The sequence below is a fragment of the Tamandua tetradactyla genome, chromosome 12, assembly GCF_023851605.1.
Source record: "Tamandua tetradactyla isolate mTamTet1 chromosome 12, mTamTet1.pri, whole genome shotgun sequence".
Lineage (NCBI taxonomy): Eukaryota > Metazoa > Chordata > Mammalia > Pilosa > Myrmecophagidae > Tamandua > Tamandua tetradactyla.
The window spans coordinates 19236210-19242880 of NC_135338.1; the positions used below are offsets into that span (position 1 = coordinate 19236210).

The following is a 6671-nucleotide window of genomic DNA, read 5'->3' on the forward strand; positions in this document are numbered from 1 at the left end:
ACTCATCTGCTGTACGTTAGATAAAGGGCATGCCAGTCACATGGTTTTTGCAATCATCTGGTCACACAATAAAAGCTATATAGTTATACAATCATCATCAAGAATCAAGTTTACAGTTCAGCAGTTTCAAGTATTTCTTTCTAGCTATTATAATACACTAGAAATTAAAAAAGAATATCTATTAATGTATAAGAATAACCCCCAGAATGACCTCTTGCCTCTATTTGAAATTGCTTAGACATTGAAACTTTATTTTGTTCCATTTTTCCCCCCTTTTGGTCAAGAAGGCACTCTGAATCCCATGATGCCAGAACCAGGCTCATCCCTGGGAGTCATGTCCTATGTTGCCAAGGAGACTTACACTCCTGGGAGGGTAGTAAATTTATTTGCAGAGTTGACTTAGAGAGAGGCCACATCTGAACAATGAAAGAGTTTCTCTGGGGATGACTCAGGCATAACTATAAGTAGGCCTAGCGACTCCTTCTCCAGGAATACATTTCAAAAGGGCCAGCCCCAAGATTGAGGGCTTGACTTATTAAATTGGGAGTCCCTAATTTAACCATTTTTAAATGATTGTGTTAGAGCCAATTGCTAGAATATCAGGAATTCCTGAAGTGGGAAAGTTTAGTGTTTCCACATTTTCCCCATTCCCTCAAGGGAACTTTGCAAACACTCTTTTATTTTCTGCCCTAAATACTCTGTGATGTCTCAGGGTATTATATTAAGCTGTACAGAATAGCAAGATCTCATTCCCTATTCTAGGTTCTGTGTAATTATGTTGTTTAAATCAAGTGACTATATAGGTTAAATTAGAAAATATAAATTTTGTACTAAATAAATGTCTCTTCCTTTGGTCTCATACAGATATTGATGTTTTAAAATACAGTCAATATCATCCTTTACTCTGTATCCTAATTTACCTTAGTCCTAACCAAGTCCATTTCATTCATATCTCTAATTGAAGTCTGATCTCTTTTTCAGCTTCTTTAACAGTTACTGTATGGAGGATTGTTGACTTTCAGAGCTGCAGAGCTCTAACTGAGTCTCAGATGTCACATGGATACCAAAAGTTCCAGGGAACTACCAGGTTATACACAAAGAACTCAGTATCTCAGAATTTAGAAATAACAATTATAACTTAGGTCAATAGACATAGACATGACTGCTATAAGAGCTTACAATCTAGGAACTTTTACAGATAGACATATTGTACGTTATATCCTCCTAAATCATTGATTGTCCATGTTCTATTCCCTGATAACCTATGCTCTCATATTCAATTCTCACTGTTTGCTCATTATAGTTAGTTTATATTAGTGAGAGCTTACAATATCTGTTCTTTTGTTTCTGGTTTATTGCGCTCAGCATAATGTCCTCAAGCTTCATTCACCTAGTTGCATGCCTTACAGCTTCATTCCTTCCTGAAACCACTCATACCATTGAGTCTTTCAGTTTTAACCAGCCTGACAATTCTTTTTATATGGAGTGTTTAGACATTTGTATTTCTGTGTTATTGAGATGGGTGGGCTTAAATCTACCATCCTTACTTGTTTTTATTTGTCTCATCTGGTTTTTGTTCTCAGTTATTTTGTTTCTGTCTTCTTTAACATAATCAAATATCCATTACTACCCATTTTATTTCCTCCCTTGGCCTTTTAGCTATACATCTTTCATTATTATTATTTTATAATCATATCACTGTTTTTTTTGTATGCTGTATGGAGGGGTCACATTTTTAATTTTTCCATGTGAGTATCCCATTACTGCAGCAACATTTGTTGAATTTGTTTGTTTGTTTGTTTTGCTTGTTTGCTTTTTTGGAAAGTGCCTGGACCAAGAATCTAACCTGGGTCTCCTGCATGGCGGGCGAGAATTCTACCACTGACTACCTTGTATCCCCAGAAGTTCATTATTTTTATTTTTGCTTAAGCCTAAGTATGCTGTGAGCTAAAAACTTATTGAAACAAGATGTATGACACACATTTTGTGCTGTAATACAAATTTCAGAGCATAAAGTATAGCCATATCCTCTTTCTAATGAATTGTTCTCTCCTACATATTATAATCTGAAATTCTGTATTTATAAAACAAAACAGCTCCTGTATCAAAATTAATAGTAGGGTAGTCATTTAAATCATTTTTTAATGGTTGTGGTAGAGCCAATTTCATTAAATACTATAGGCATTAAGCATATAATGGTTATTTGAATATAACCAAATATGTGGTACTAAGTAAGATTATATAAATTCCGATATTTGAGGTAAAAGTCTGTCTTTTGATTTAAACCTAAACCAAAAATCATTTTTGAAATAAATATTTTTAAAAGTCCTCCCCAAAATTATCATACTTTTTTCTTCTATACAGCATGATCTAGAAGAAATAATTTGTCTGTGCTTCCATAAATCTTTCTTCCTTCTCAATATACATCTTTGCATTAACCTATGCCATTTGCCTGGCCAAGTGCCTGTCCAGCAGACATTACAATTTCTTAGTTCTGTTTTACAAACTTGCTTACTGCTTCAGGTAGACTCTTGTTGCCCCTTTCTAGCCTTTTCTCTCTGATTCTGTGTTTTGCTCCCAGAGGATGTTTCAGAGACAGAGGATTTCTCTTGGTTTCTTTCCTTGTCCTTTTCCATGTTTCTCATTTTACTGTTTTTTTTTTTCCTGGTCAAATAACCTATTCTTTGCACTAGAACTTGGGCTGCCTTTCTTTCTATCTTGATTTCTTTCTGAAGACTGAACACTTACCTCTCATTTTCCCTGACTTTGTATTTGTCGTTGCTCTCATATCTTTCCTTCCAAACTTTCACATGCTCTTCCTTTTCTTTGCTTTTCTCTTCCTTCTCTCTGCCTTTCTCACTGTGTCAGTTACCATCATTTCATTGTCGATCTCTTTCTTGTTTTCTTGGGGGATATTTCTCCCTATCTTTCTCCCTTTTCCATTCTGTCATTTCTTTCTCTGTCTCTTCCTCCTGGTTTATCTTCTTGTTCATGCTCTTCCAGTTAAATTCTCAATGCTTGGCCTTGAGATGCCTGTGGAAAACCTTCTTTTCTTTTAGGTAAGCAGGTCAGTGTAATGCCTCTCTTGGTCCCTGGGTTGTCTCTCTGGGAGCTTATCTTCCCTTTTCTCATGTCCTCCTGACTTGGGACTTTTTGTGTGGCATTTGGCACTGTGTCCTCTTTCTTCACTAGATGAACATGAGTGGGTTTGATTCCTGTGATTTCGGGGTCATTCTGGGAGGTCTTTCTGCTTTTAATCTTCTGCAGTTTACTTTATTATTTTCTTCCATTTCATCATCCTCGCAGCTCTTAGCATCCAAATCGCTGTCTGCATCTGGGTTTTCCTCTACCTTCACACCAGTTTGGAGAACGCATTTCTCATGTGGTATTTCATTCTCTAAACTCACTTCATCAGAGTAACCTCTTGATTTCGCTTCCTTTATTCCAGACTTGGCTTCATGAAAGCTGCAGTTAGGTACTTCCTCTTCACCAGCTGCTTGATTTAATAGGTGCGTATAAAAGTCCACTGAGGTCATTCTGCTCAGTTACATCCAAATGTGCTTCAAGTGCAGCAGCCCTCTTTTCTTTCTTCCTCTTCAGCTCTCCCTTGTGTTTTTTTTTTAATAAGCAGATGACACTAATGACTATCAGCAAATTCTCCATTTTCCATTTCTCATTCTTTCTGAATTTTCTTTTCTATTCTTTTTTCCTGCTCCTTTTTTTTCTGATCTCAACTGCTTTTACTAAGTTGTGAATATACTTGGGCATTCAGTCTTTTTCCAAGAGTCATTTGGGATTTCTTTTCTCCTTTTTTTCCTGCATTTCATCGTAAATACTATCATATTCAGACATGGTGACATCTTCTGCAAGCACCTTCTATATTTCCAGTTTGATCTGTTTCATCACTTGCTTCTCAGCAGCTTCCTTCTAAAGGCTTTCACTCACAGAGGTAACATCATCATCAGAATTATTCCCAAACACTGATGATTTTTGTAAAACAAAGTGCAACTTCTGTGTTTTTGTAGGCAAAATTAGTCCATATCCTTTTCTGTAGCTTCTCAGCATAATGTCCCTAAAATAAGAAGGGAGGGCAGGAATCAGGGCTTGAGCTTTTTACCTGCCCAGAATCACTATCTTGTTACCTTCTCCCCATCTTTCACTATTTTTAATGGTTGCTTCATGGCTAACATCTTTAATCAAATTATATTTAGAATTAATATTTAGCCCTTTACACTACTTAATTTTCACATTAGAGGTATGAATTATTGTCCATACTTTTTATTTAGATGAGGAACTGAGGCCCAAAGAAGGTAAGAGTAGAGTACACCATCTAAAGACACCATGTAAAAATGTCTGACACTCAGGTTGCCCAATGGTTATTTCCATTTAATCATACCTTGTGCAAATTACCTTCATGAACGACATGAGAAAAGTATTTGTGCTAAGCCCTTGGTAAAAGTTCCATGTGATGTAGTTATAAAGTGTTTCTCGTGAAAGAGAGTGGCATCTCAGGGGCTATAAAATTGGCTACTTTCTCACTGAAGAACATCTTAATCATGTGGAAGTATTATTGATAAACTTCCCAGAGGGAGCAAGTCCATACAAGAGGAAGAATAGAGGGAAACTCAGGAACATTTTGAAGGATGGAGATGTAAAGCTATTTTAGTTTCAGTTTGTTATGAGAGTGAAGGGATGAAATGATATGAAAATGTAGGTAGCCAACATTCACTGATTGCCTACTATACAATATGTGCTTTTCAAACGTTATCATGCTTAATCCTTACAATAACCATATGTCGTAGCTACTTTTTTTAAATCTCCAACTTGCATATGAGGACATTGAGGTGTAGAGAAAATAAGACTGTGTCCAAGATCACACACCTGGAAAAAGGTAGAGTGAGTCAGTTTGGCTTGAAAGCCTGTGCTCTTAAGCAAGATGCCAATTGAAGGTGGCAAGAAGAGGGTGATTATTCAGTTTATAGCTTGTCTGAACTCTATTTATGTAAGCCTCATGTCAGTTTTCAGAAGTTGATAAATATGATCCTCGTTTTTCCTGATGTTGGAAAATGGAGACAGCGTTAGATGAATTCAACATCCATCATGTTGCCAATAAAGGTCTGTCTGGGTGTCCTTCTGGTGACCAGGATGGGCCAACCCTGGTGTGGATTAGCATCAGAGGAAGTTGAGTTATGATAGAGTGTAAAGGCGGAAAGTGAAAGAGTTTGGGAAAGCTTATGGAATCCTATTTTGAAAAGTTCAGGAGAGGTAAATAAAAGGAAAAGATGGAAAGAAGGTTTAATTATAGAGCACCAAGAACTGACGTTATCTTAGAACAGAGAGGACAGATTATGTTTACAAGGAAGATAAGCATCAATTAATTTTTTTTTGCATGTTCATCATTGAAAACAGATTCTCACTTAAGCTTTGTCTGATTGATAATTTTACAAAGGAAATTTATAGTCTAAAATAAATTAGATGTATCAGAGAGAAAAAAAGCTGATACCTCCCTTCCCCCCATGGATCAAACTGAATTTATGAAAATTTTAACTTTAATTTATGGAAAAGTTTTCAGGTTTCAAATTTGGAATTGGCAGAAACTTAGAATCACTTTTGATCTGTTTCCATTGACTTTCTTATATGCATGTAGATTGATACATTCTAAAACTACAATAAAGTTTGCTAGTTGTTTGAACTTTTGCTTTTTTAAATGTGTTTTCCAGGGTGCCAAATAATTAAGTCCAGTTTCTCAGGACAGGATGGAGGGAGGAAGGTATCAACTCTTTCTTATATTCCCCTGAGTTATCTGACAGGTTAACATAAGAAGATACTACTTTGATATAGCAATAATTATAGTAATAGTGAAAGAAAATCATACTGCATTTTATGAACTGAAGCTAAGGATAAGCTCAGTGTGTTTTGGAAATTCTTAGAAGAAAAACAGGGTTTCTGTAACCAGAAAGTAATTTCGTAGTAGTAGACATATAGAAGTTTGATTTCTAGTATAAATTGAATTATATCTCCTTATATTTGTTAGTAACATGAAACAGTGTTAGACAGAAAAATGTCTTAAGATGATCCGTTCAAATAAATCACTTAATTCAATTCTACTGCTCATTTTCAGTCTTTCTGATTCTTAGTGAGGTGTTTCAACTTCAGAAATCTGGAAGATTTTGCTAGGAAAATAGACTAAAGAAAGCCTCTCTTCATTTTGCTATGATGCTGTTTCCTTATTAAACTTTAGTAATACATGCTAAACTGGAAACTCAATGAAAAGGGCTAAATAAACAAAAGTGGGTCATTCTAGAGGGAATTGCCAATATATGAGATAAGCAAAGACAGGTTGTAGGAGGCCTTCTAAGTCAGATGTATAGCTGCGTTTCAATGATCTTAAGCTTCTCTATTGTATATGGTCATAATGGCCAAAGTGTGACATATGATTTGTTTTTCTTGCACTCTCAATTTTCACATGGAATGAAATCTTATGGTTGGAATGCCTGCAGTTATGTACACTGGAGAACTTCAGTAGATGTAGAAATTAATATTTTGTTGTATATCTTTGAAGTATTTATATACACATGTGCACATATGCCAAAACATTTGTAATTATCTTCTATACACTTTAACACTTTATTGTGACTCATATTTTCACTTTCCAGACTATTGTCAATCTC

At 35.6% G+C, this 6671-nt stretch overlaps 1 pseudogene; it reads right to left on the reverse strand.

Annotated features, from left to right (window-relative positions):
* Nucleotides 1-2370: 2370 nt before the first annotated feature.
* Nucleotides 2371-4041, reverse strand: LOC143651361 (nuclear speckle splicing regulatory protein 1 pseudogene; annotated as a pseudogene).
* Nucleotides 4042-6671: the final 2630 nt, after the last annotated feature.